Source organism: Coffea arabica, chromosome 11e (assembly GCF_036785885.1).
Source record: "Coffea arabica cultivar ET-39 chromosome 11e, Coffea Arabica ET-39 HiFi, whole genome shotgun sequence".
NCBI classification, from domain to species: Eukaryota; Viridiplantae; Streptophyta; class Magnoliopsida; order Gentianales; family Rubiaceae; genus Coffea; species Coffea arabica.
Window position 1 is genome coordinate 17,841,987 of NC_092331.1, and position 12,039 is coordinate 17,854,025.

The 12,039-nt window shown below is 33.0% G+C and overlaps 1 pseudogene; it reads left to right on the plus strand.

Annotated features, from left to right (window-relative positions):
- The first annotated feature begins 6,708 nt into the window (after positions 1-6,708).
- LOC140021177 (subtilisin-like protease) lies at positions 6,709-11,831 on the plus strand (annotated as a pseudogene).
- The last annotated feature ends 208 nt before the right edge of the window (positions 11,832-12,039 follow it).

Genomic DNA, 12,039 nt, shown 5'->3' on the forward strand with positions numbered 1-12,039 from the left:
TCGTCTTTGAAAGTACTAAAAGTTCTTAGAAGACACCGTTCCATGAATCTAAATGGAAGATATTCAAAATGAGCTTAAAGTTGCTGTTCCGGATCACCCAGGATTGAGCCGGGGTTGGTTTTTCGCTAACTTTGGAAATTCGGCAGAATTCACTCGTTGCAAACCAGCCCTTGAAATTTATAACTCAATTAGAGATGCAAGTAAGGTTTAGGATAGAACAAGCGGATCGAGAATCGGAGTTTCGAGCACCAAGATATGATAGCTCAAAGTTGGGAAAAATTCTAGACTGTTGAACAATTTTCAGATTTGGGTTTCCGACTTTGGACCTTTAGTTAAGTGTCGAAACGGACTTGAATTGGTACCAAATTTTGCAGTATAGTACTCCTATATGAAGGATATTTCTCTATCAAATTTCGTGGAAAAATACCTTCGGGAAGATGGTTAACCAATCAACCAAAGTTTTGAAATTACTAAGGCAAAACTGCCTTTAGCTCCCATTCTCTCCGTTTCCAAACATTCGGCTAAGGAAAACCTCCAAAAATGGTTCATTTGTGCAAGAAAAGTCTAAGAAACATTCATGGTACATTTGGTAGGTGTTTAGCACCAAGAAATTCATTTAGTAAGACCACAACGAGTCTCACATCAAATCTGTCTAAATCCAAGGTTTTCAAGAACAAGGCAGTCACCGTATTTTGATCATAACTCACTCAATTTAACTCGGATTTGAGCATGGTTGATAGTGTTAGAAACTAAATTCATAGGTCTATAATTTCACAGAAGAAATCGTTTTAAGATTCAGCATGAAACTGGCTCGAAATTAAGCCTAAAGTTGCAGCATCATCAAATCGTTCCAACGGAACAGAGAAACAGAACAGCTGAATTCAGAAGAGTGGTGCGGCTCACACACATGGAACCAGAATGTGAATTTTACACCGTTGGAAAGGTGTGGATGTCTAGTTTCAAATGCCACCAACGGTACTCGATTTCGACATCGGAGGACAAAGTTACGGCCGAAATACGAACACTAGTCTGGTCATTACGAAAACAGTTTCCAGATTACTAGCTTTGGAAAATAAATTCATTTGACCAACCAAAACTCAATATTTTTCAATGAAAATTTTTATACAACTACTACAACATGTAAACAACCCAATCAAGCCATTAAATCCTCAAATTTCTGCATTAAAGTGGCCGAACAAAACAGGGGTAAAATGGTCAGATTTGGCCTTTGCACCCGTCATGAGTTTCCATCAATTTTCCACCAATAATCCACTAGTTTAAGCACTAATCTAACATTATAGACATCATCAAGCATGAAATCAGCCATCAACACAGAGGTGGGAGTTCATAGAGCCCACCATCAAAATTTTCCAACAATACTAGCTACCCATGTGAAGATTCCAGCTCATATGTATAATTTAACCTCCATAGGACAAGTTTAAGGTATTAGATCATTACCTACTTTGATGGTTGGTCAAGTCAGAATTTTCGGCCCTTTGAAACCTGAAGAAAACCATGGAGAGCTCCTTTCTTTTGCAGCTAGATGGACTTCCCAAGTGTTGAGTTAAGTGTAGTTAAATTTTGGTTGAATTTGGTGGAGGTTTGAGCAAGATTTGGAGGTGAAATTTGCAAAATTTGCAGGTGTCTTGCTTCAGCTGTTGCTCGGCCAGAATGAGAGGAAAAGAGGGATGTTTTGATCTGATTCCTTTGCGTACAAATGAAGTTTGACGTCTAATATTTTAAGGCACAAAAATCAACCGCAAAAGGTGCGTGTACGCGCGCGTTTTGTGCTCGATTCCTCTTAAGTTTGTTGCACTAGTGCACTAAACCTCTAGGGCACTTACATTCATATAAATATTATTCATTCTTAATTGTTCCAAAATAATGGTTCAAAGTCCCTCAATTAAGCGCGCACGTGAAAACACGTATTTCCAATTTAGGCGCAATAAAATGAAACCTTCGAGAAATTCTTATAACGATCGTACCACCAACTATCACTTGAGTACTTAAACCTAAATTTACCTATTTTAGGACCATTGTATATGTCTCAAATTTTCGAGCTTATTGTATTCCCAATTGGCTAAAGTGTTTGGACACGTTTTCACCTTTTCACTAAACAAGCTTATAAGAAAATAATTTTTTGAAACGAGACACTTTAAAAATATAACGAAACTATAAAACCATGTACTTAGGTCTAATAAGGCTAGAAAATATTGTTCGTGGCAAAAATCCAAATAAATAATTAATTGAGCCAAAATTAGGGGTTTTAAAAATAATAATTTTACGAGTCCTCACGTGAATTGAGTATTAATTCCTCAATTAACCTTTCTTAATCTATTATTGATCGTTCTTAATTTTTCAATATTAATACACTCCCAATTCAAGTATAGCCTAGAAAAACGTGCACCCGTCGTTCCGGACTAAACAAATTTTCGAAAAGCAAATTTTTCAACAAAACGCTTTTAGAATATAAAGAGGCATCGTTCCATATAAATGGATTTAAAATGGTCGAAATAAATAATTCGAAGAAAATATCCATGGTACTTTGAACTCCATATGAAATAAAATTGGTCTTGTATATTCTTCCCCCTTTGCTCTTTTTAGATAGGTTTGGAATCCCATTAAAACATTTGGAGGTAAAATTTCTGGTTGTGGGCCAAACCATTTCCACCAGTGGTTGAACCAAATTGGAAATTCTTTGCTGCAACTTTCTTTGAATGTGAAGAACCAGGAATGGTTGAATGGTCTAAAAAGGAAAGCACGATACCATGCCATTTTGTAATCTTGATATGTAAATCCATCTGGAATAAAGTTTATTGAAAAGGATTTTTTGGAATAAAGAGAAGTCCATTCATTAGGAGAACAAACTTTCTTTATTATACATTTGGAATGACTAATAATATTTGGATTCTTTTTGTCTGGAATAGGGTAAATCTCTACAGATTGAGTATCTGTAAGGATTAATTCATAATAATCTAAATTTTTTGAAGGGTCATCTGGTTGCCAATAGCATTTTTGAGGAAAGATCCTTTGAGTAACTTGATTGAGAGTAGAGTAAATGGGTATTTCTTGGAATCTGGTTAAAGTAATATGTTGAGTGAATGGTTTAGTGAAATAAGTATTTCCTGGAGATTTTTCTGGGGATTTTGGCAGTTGTTGAATGGGTCTAATTTGGGAAGCAATTGGAGTAGCAGCTTGACTATAAGTCAATGCTGGGAAATCTGATAATAATTGAAATCTATTTTGAGTTACAGGAGTAAGACTCATCTCATAATCTTGAGGAGTCTTGGGCCTGGAATTTCCTCCTTTTGAATCCATAATCCTGCAAAATTTAACAAATAAGTCTGTTAAGTTTTTCTTTCAGTTGCTGGACTTGATTGTGATAGAATTGAATATCTGTTTGTGGGTGGCCAGCTTTTCTTAAGACATGTATAAAAATAATATTGGAATGAATTTGTCTTTGTAGAAGAAAGGCTTGTTCTTTTGGAGTAATAGCAGACCAGTAACTGTGTCTGATATGTACTACATCATGGTTTCGAATTTGGTGATAAGGAATAGGTTGAGATTCATTCTCGGCATTTTTGATATAGTAGGTAAAATGTCTATGAGAAATATTTGAATCTCTTCTTCGAAGAATTGGATTATCTCTTTCTTCTCGTAGTCTTCGAATATATTCTTTGTGGGTTTCACGATCCATTTCCCTGTAAAAATTCTCTTGTCAAGAAGTCAGGGAGAGAATTATTTTCTCCTTTGATGAATTCTATATCAAAATCGAATACTGACAAAATTGCTTGCCATCTAGCAAATATTTGTTTTGAAACTATATTTTGAACATTTTTTTGTAAAATCTCTTTTGCAGATTTACAATCTATTCTAATTAAAAATTTTTTATTATATAAATCATCTTGAAATTTTGATATGCATAAAACTATTGATAAAATTTCCTTTTTAATGGTTGAGTAATTCTTTTGAGGATCAGACCAAGTGCCTGAATGAAATCTAACTAATTCTTTTTTTGATTCATTTAACTTTTGTTTTAATATTCCTCCATATCCTAATTCTGATGCATCTGTTTCAACTATCATGAATGCTTTAGGATGTGGTAAACATAAACATGGTAATGATTCGATTTTCTCCTTTAAATATTTTATTTTTTGAGTATGTTCTTCTGTCCAAGGTTTTGGGTTTTTCTTTAATCTATTAAATAATATAGAACATTCTTGTCTTAATTTAGGAAAGAAGTCTGCTATATAATTTAAACATCCTAAAAATCTTTGTAATTGAGTTTTATCTTTTATTTCATCTGGAAATTTAGTAGCAAATTCTAAAGCTCTATTTATGGGTTTTATTGTTCCTTGGTAAATATCATGTCCTAAAAATCTTATTTTTGTTTGAAATAATTTCATTTTTGGAGCAGAGATTACTAATCCATTTTTCTTAGCTACTTTTAAAAATATATTTAAATGCTTAAAATGCTGTTCTATTGATTTTGAAAATATTAATACATCATCAATATAAACTATGCTAAATGAACTATAAGGATTGAAAATGTCATTCATTATGTTTTGAAATTCTGATGGTGCATTTTTTAATCCAAATGGCATTACATTCCATTCATAATGTCCAAAAGGTGTTGTGAATGCAGTTTTATATCTATCTTTTGGTGATATTAATATTTGCCAATATCCTGATTTTAAATCAAACTTTGAGAATATTTTTGCATTAAATAATCTATTAAGCAAATCTTTTTTATTAGGAATTGGATATCTAATCCATTGTAAAACTTTGTTTAATGGTTTATAATTTATTACTAATCTTGGAACTCCTCTTTCTTTTTCAGCTTGATTCATTACATAAAAAGCTGCACAACTCCAAGGTGATTTTGAGGGTGTTATTAATTTTTTATCTAATAATATTTTTATTTCTTTCTTGCAAAATTCTAATAATTCAGAATTCATTTGTATTGGTCTAGCTTTTGTTGGAATATTTTTTTCAGTAAAATCTTTTTCATAAGGTAATTCTACCATATGTTGTTTTCTATCCCAAAAAGCATTAGGAATATCTGCACATATTTCTTTTTTTATTAATATTTCTAATTCTGAAATTCTTTTTTTCATTTTATTTTCTTTTAATTGTTCTTCAATTTTTAAATAGGATTTTTCTTCTTTAATAAAATTTATTTGTTGTTGTACTTTAGTAATAGTATTTATTGTCTTATAAATAGATGAGGTTTGTAAAGTTTGTAACTCTCTTTGTTTTACAGGAGTTAAAAATTTAAATGTAATAGTTTTTCCCATTATGTTTATTGAAATTCCTTCATGACTTACTGAAAATGGATAAATTTGAATTAAAAAGGGTGTTCCTAAAATTACATCATGATTTATATTTTTTACAATTATGAAATTATGTCGTATACAATAATTATCATTACATATTGATCCTTTTGTAAATTTGTTTTTTACTTGTAAATTTTCTCCATTTGCCGCCATTAATGTTTCTTTTGTTTTTTCACAATATTTTGTAGGGATTATTCCCTCTTTAATACAACTTATATCAGCTCCACTATCTATCAGAGCTATGTATGTTTCTTTGAAATCTTCTACTGTAATAGTTACAAAAGCAAACCATTTTTGAAATATCATTCTTTCTATGGTATTTAAATATTGAACTTCATCAGTTATCTTTTCAGATATATATATTTCTTCAGTTTTAGAATTAGAAGTTGAAGGTTGATATTCTGTTAATCTTTGATGTTCTTTTAAGGTTAATTTTGCTTCTATTTCTAAATCTTTTGTTTTTAAATCTATAATTTCTTGTTGTAATTGTTTTACTTGTACTTTAAGAGTATTAATTTCTGTTTGAAGATCTTTGGTAGTTTCTCTTTTCATTGTATTTATATTGGGATATTTATCTAATAATTTCGAAATACTAAAAGGTTCTATTATTTTTGGCATTTTATCTTCTTGAATAATTAAACTTTTAAGTCTTTCTAAATATTCTTTTTTAGCTACTGGATCTTCAATTTTTTCTATTATATCAAGTAAGAATTCTTTATCTTCTTTTTTAGTTATAACATTAATATATTTTGGAGTACAATTACAATTTTCTTCATTTTCTGAACTAGATATATCATTGTAATAGTCATCTTCAGAACTTTGATCTTTATCATTTATTAATAAAGTTATTAATTTATTTTTAATTTCTTCTTCTTCTGCACAAATTTCAGTAATTTTTTCTTTTAGTCTACATTTGTTTGCTTTATGACCTATTTTTCCACATTTGTAACAAACAATTTTCTTTTTAATAAATCTTTTCTTTTTAGTTGGTTCATTTTCCTTGGGATTTTTATATCTTGTTTTCTGCACTTTGATTATTTCTGTTTTAACATGCTTAGGTGAAATTGATATTCTGGAATTCTTTTTTTTTTCTTTTAAATGTCTCAATAATCTTGACTTCCTATAATGCAATTTATGGCAATTCTTTTCGAGACATGATAAAAAGAAAGATATCTGTACACACTAGAAAAATCTTCCTCTAATGAATTTGACAAATGTTGGATTTACACGAATAAGTAAAAAAGAAAAAAATCTAAACAATGTGTTTAGAAATCAAATTTAAGCCCTAGACAAGGAATTTCCTGTTTTGGATGTACTCAATGCAAGAACTAGATTGTGTAATGATGTTACAAACAATGAATATTTTCGTAAAATGTGTGATCCTTCTGGAAATATGTTTCATGTAACTTGGCAAGGAAATTTTGGTGAGTTTCTTTTGGGATTTTGCGGAAGCAGAAGATAAAAAGGACCTTTTTTTTTTATCAATTATAAGGAAAATGGAAATTTGGTTTTGGTTTCTATGAACTCTCTCTCATCCCAAGTGTTTGTAATAAGGGCTACAAAAAAATCGAATTCAATCAAGCTATTCACAAGCTTGCTTGGTCAAAACTCGAGCTCGAGTTCCCATTGATCGAGCTTGAGTCAAATAGGAGCAACTTGAATAGCTAAACAGGTTTGAGCTCCAGCATATATATGTGAGGCTCGACATGTTATCGAGTTTAGGAGTGCAAATGATCTAGGTTGGGCTAGAGTAGTGCACAAACTGAGTCTGACTCAAGCTATAAGTACTTGAGTTCGAGTTCAAACTCGAGCTTGTTGAGAGCTTAAAAGTGAAGCTCGAACTTGAACTTGGTTTAATTTTATCTTACACAAACAGGAGCTCAATAGGATAATGCTTAATCGAGTTTGATCGAATTTAATTGAGCTTAAATGATATAGATTAATGTGTTACATAGTTTAAGCAAGAGATGCAATAAAATTTTACACTAATCATTATCAGTGCTATATAAAAAGTATAAATCTGTGTATTAAGGAGTCTAAGCACTTTTGAGTGTAAGCACTTTTTTATCTTAGTTTTTGTTATCCCTAAATTATCCTCATGTCTTTTAATTTTAATTATTGCATTTTAATGTGGCACTAAATAAAAGACATAAAACAATCCAATTGATTACACCTCATAGTATTGGTAATTATAATTAAAAATTGCTCGTCAAAAACTATTTACCTACCCTTGCACTCCATCTCCAAATATTATATGTATCAAAATTTCTTAATCGAAGCATGAAAAATTTCTCAATAGTCATTAGTTGAGATTGTAAAAAAAAATCAATATCAAAAACTAGATACATTCTGGAAAAAAGAGAACATCCAAATAATTGATATTCAGGGAAAGACAAACATTAAAACGATAAAATAAGTAATGCTTCATTTGTATTGCTTTGAGCAAACCAAATCCATCCATCAAGCCAAAAGCCATCTAAAATGATAAAATAAGAATTATAATAAGAGTAAACTTAAAATAAAGAATGATAAAATGAAAATGATATCCAAATTGTTTTCAGTGATACCCAAAATACCCTTTTTTAATGATTACATATATTTATTGTATTGCAATATTAGTGAATAATGGTAGTGGTTATGAAATGAAAAGTTTTAAAATTAAGAAAATTTCATTTATGGTGACAATTGTAATTAGACATATTAGTGCACTTCAATAATTAACAATAATGATAACGGTTATGAATTAAAAGCTGACAATTGAAAAAATAAAACACTATAACATACTAAAAATTGTTATTAAAATTGTTAATTGACCACAATTCTCATTCCAATTCCATGATCATCAAAAACACTAATACTGAAACCAAAAATATTGTGCTCATGTGAAAAAAAAATAAACATGTTGCTTTTGCTTTGTATTGGATTGTGCTAAAAAATATGAATAAAAGAAAAAGAAAATAGAAAAACCCCAACTATCTCTGTCTTTGAAATTTCAATTGTTGAACTGTACAAGCTAAAAAAAATTTTATGTGGTGGATCATTTAAATTCCATTATTGGCAAAAATAGAATTAACATAATACAAAGAATTCAAATTACACGTATGTTTATTTTTCTAACTTAATTATATTCTTCCTTTATAAAAAAATTATAATGATTGTGGTTTATATGCAATAGAATCACGAATATAATAATTTTGATAAATCATGATTTATCAATATTTGATATATTAGAGTTCAAGATATAAATCAAAAAGTGTTTAGTTCATGATTCCGAATTCAATTCTATGGGACATGTTAACTATATTGGAATGCTTTCTATCTCTTTTCATTTAATAAAATTTTTAAAAGTAACTGGCTAAAGAAATAAGTAAAATAAAAATAAATATTATGATGCTGATGATAAAATTTTCAAAAAAAATTTTAGTATTTAAAGAATAATATATTTTAAGATATTACAACTACGTGCAAAGTACGTGAACTATTACTAGTAGATTAAAAAAAATTCAAAATATATATTTAAAGCTCAATTAAGCAAGTTGTCAAGCCTCACTGTTAGGGTTACAAAAGAATCGAACTACTTATGAGCGGCTCGAATCTGATCTCGACTCGAGCCCGGTCAATAGTGAGGTTGAGCTGACCAAGTCGAACTCGAGATAAAAAAATACTAAACTCGTTAGCTCACGAGCCGGCATGGAGTCGATTATATATATATATGTATGTATGTATGTATGTATATATTTATTTTTATTTTAATAGTAAAATTACATATATGTATCCCTAATATTGTATTATTTGTTAAGAAAAATTATTATTTTATTCATTTTTTAAAAATAAAATAATTATTTTTTTTAGTTTTTAACCTCGAGCTCGACTCGAATTTGATTCAAGTTCGAGCTTGAACTTGACATTTTGAGCTCATCGAGCTCGCGTTCAAATTCGAATTTTGTAAAATTATGTTGAAGTTCTGTTCGATTAGGCCGAATCTTGACTTGGTTCGATTTGTTTGCACCCCTACTCATTGCAGATAACGCTTAAACTTGAGCTCGTTAAAATATTAGAACTATTTGAATTTGAATCGAGTTTTGATCGAGCAAACTTGTAAGTAACACGATTGAGCTCGACTTGTTTACATTCCTATTCGTGTTTAATCGAACCTCAAAAATACACATATACTTGCTTTTTTAATACATTCATTATGTAAAATCTCTATTTGCCCCCTTGATTCAAAAGATACCAAACATTGATCTACACGCCCCTATAAATAGTTTGCTAGTGGCACTAATCACTTCCGCAGAAAAGAAAAGATGGCTTCAACATATACTATTTTGTCTTCATCTCCTCAGTTTTTTCAACTTTTCTTCCTTCAGCATTTCCTACTGAATCTACTGATCCTTTGCAAACTTACATTGTGCATGTAAGTGTGCCTAAACATGTGCAACCTTCTAAACTTTACCATTCCTTCCTCCCAAAAACTTCCACTGGCACAATTGATGCCTCACGCTTAGTTTATTCTTAAAGCCATGTCATTACTGGCTTTGCAGCCAGATTGTCGCTTGACGAAGTGAAACAAATGGAGAGGATGACAGGATTCTTATATGCCAAACCTCAAAAAGTATTGGCACTTCAGACCACACGCAGTCCCAAATTCTTGGGGCTGCAACCCCACAAGGGGCTTTGGCCCCGAGCCAACTTTGGCCAAGGCATCATAATTGGGGTAATTGATAATGAAATAAAACCTGACCACCTGTCCTTCAGTGATGAAGTGATGTCAACACCACTAACCAAATGGAAAGGAAAATGTCGTTTGAATGGCACCACCTGTAACAAGAAGCTTATAGGTGCAACCAGGATATTTTTGGGCATGACTGGACTGCCTGTCGACGTGGGAGCACACGGAACACACACAGCAAGCACTGCTGCTGGTGCGTTTGTCAGCGGTGCCAATGTTTTTGGCCAATCTAATGGCACGACAACAGGAATGGCACCACGAGCTCACTTGGCCATTTATCAAGCTTGTGAGGATGATGGGTGCGAGGAAAGCACCATCCTCGCAGCCATGGAAGCTGCCATCGCAGATGGTGTCAATGTGTTATCACTCTCTATTGGAGGACAAGAGGAGCCTTACTTTGCAGACGGGATAGCAATCGGTGTTTTCCGAGCAATCCAGAACGGGATCATTGTCAGCTGCGCAGCTGGCAATGGAGGCCCGTTCCATGGTACGCTATCAAATACCGCACCATGGATTTTGACGGTGGTTACAAGCACAATTGACCGCAGTTTTAGGGCTACAGCCGTTCTTGGTAACAATGCATGGTTTGATGGTGTATCAGTCCATCAACCCAAGGTTTTTCCAAGAACATTGCTGCCCCTAGTACGTCCAACAGCCGGAAAATATGCCCCGGCACATTGAACAAGACTCTTGTTGTTGGCAACGTGGTATTGTGCGAAGCTGATGGACCCTTCGAAACATTTAATTTGGGGCAGGCCGTAAGAGATACTGGTGGGGCAGCAATGATAGTGGTCAACGGAGAAACAGACCTGTGTGCTGCCTCACCTCAAGTTGATGTGATTCCCACCACTACGGTGAGTCTTGCTGACGGGGAAGCGATAAAGGAGTATATAAACTCTACGTTTGCACCCACTGCCATGATAGCATTCGAAGGTACAGTTGTTGGATTAAAAGAAGCTCCTGCCATAGCATTTTTCTCCTCAAGAGGTCCGAGCTTGACGAGCCCCGGAATTCTTAAACCTGATATCGTTGGTCCAGGTGTCAGCATTCTTCCTGCCTGGCCTTCCTCGGTGGACAACACCACAAATTCAACTGCTTCATTCAACTTACAATGTGGAACCTCAATGTCAACACCTCACCTGAGTGGCATTACAGCCTTAATACGAAGTTTGCATCCCGATTGGTCGCCTGCTGCCGTTAAATCTGCTATTATGACCAGTGCTGACTTCTTGAACCATGATGGGAGCCTCATCCTTGATGAGAGGAAGCTTCCTGCAGATTTATTTGCAATTGGTGCTGGCCATGTAAATCCAGCAAGAGCTGCTGACCCTGGATTAGTTTATGACATCCATCCTGATGATTATCTTCAGTACTTGTGTGGTTTGAACTACACAGATGATCAGATAGTGTTCATTACGCAGCGCCGGATCACATGTACGAATATTAACAGCATCCCCGAAGCTGAACTCAATTATCCTTCATTTTCTATTCAGTTGGGGTCTGATACTCAGACATATAGAAGAACGGTGACGAATGTGGACAAGACCTACTCAGTTTACAACAGTCTGATCACATCCATCCCAGGGATCGATATTCACGTATATCCAACTGTCCTCCGGTTCACAAGAATGAACCAAAAGATTACATATCAGATCAGTTTCAAAAGAACGGACAGGTTAAAAAATGCTACTTACATGCAGGGCTCAATCACTTGGAGCTCAAAGCAGCACTCTGTGAGAAGTCCCATTTTGATTAAATTAATCTAGCAGATATGTGGGCAGTGACTGCTGTTCTAATTAAGCAAATTATGCTCGTCTAGTGTTATAGGCCTTGACATGTGATGTATGTGTTAAACGATGCAAGCTCCATGGTACAACTGCTAAATTTCAAGAAGCTTTAAGCATTGAAATATTTTAGTGTCTTCTCTTTACATGGTTACTGAAGGAAACTTTTTTTTTTTCTGGTGCAATTATC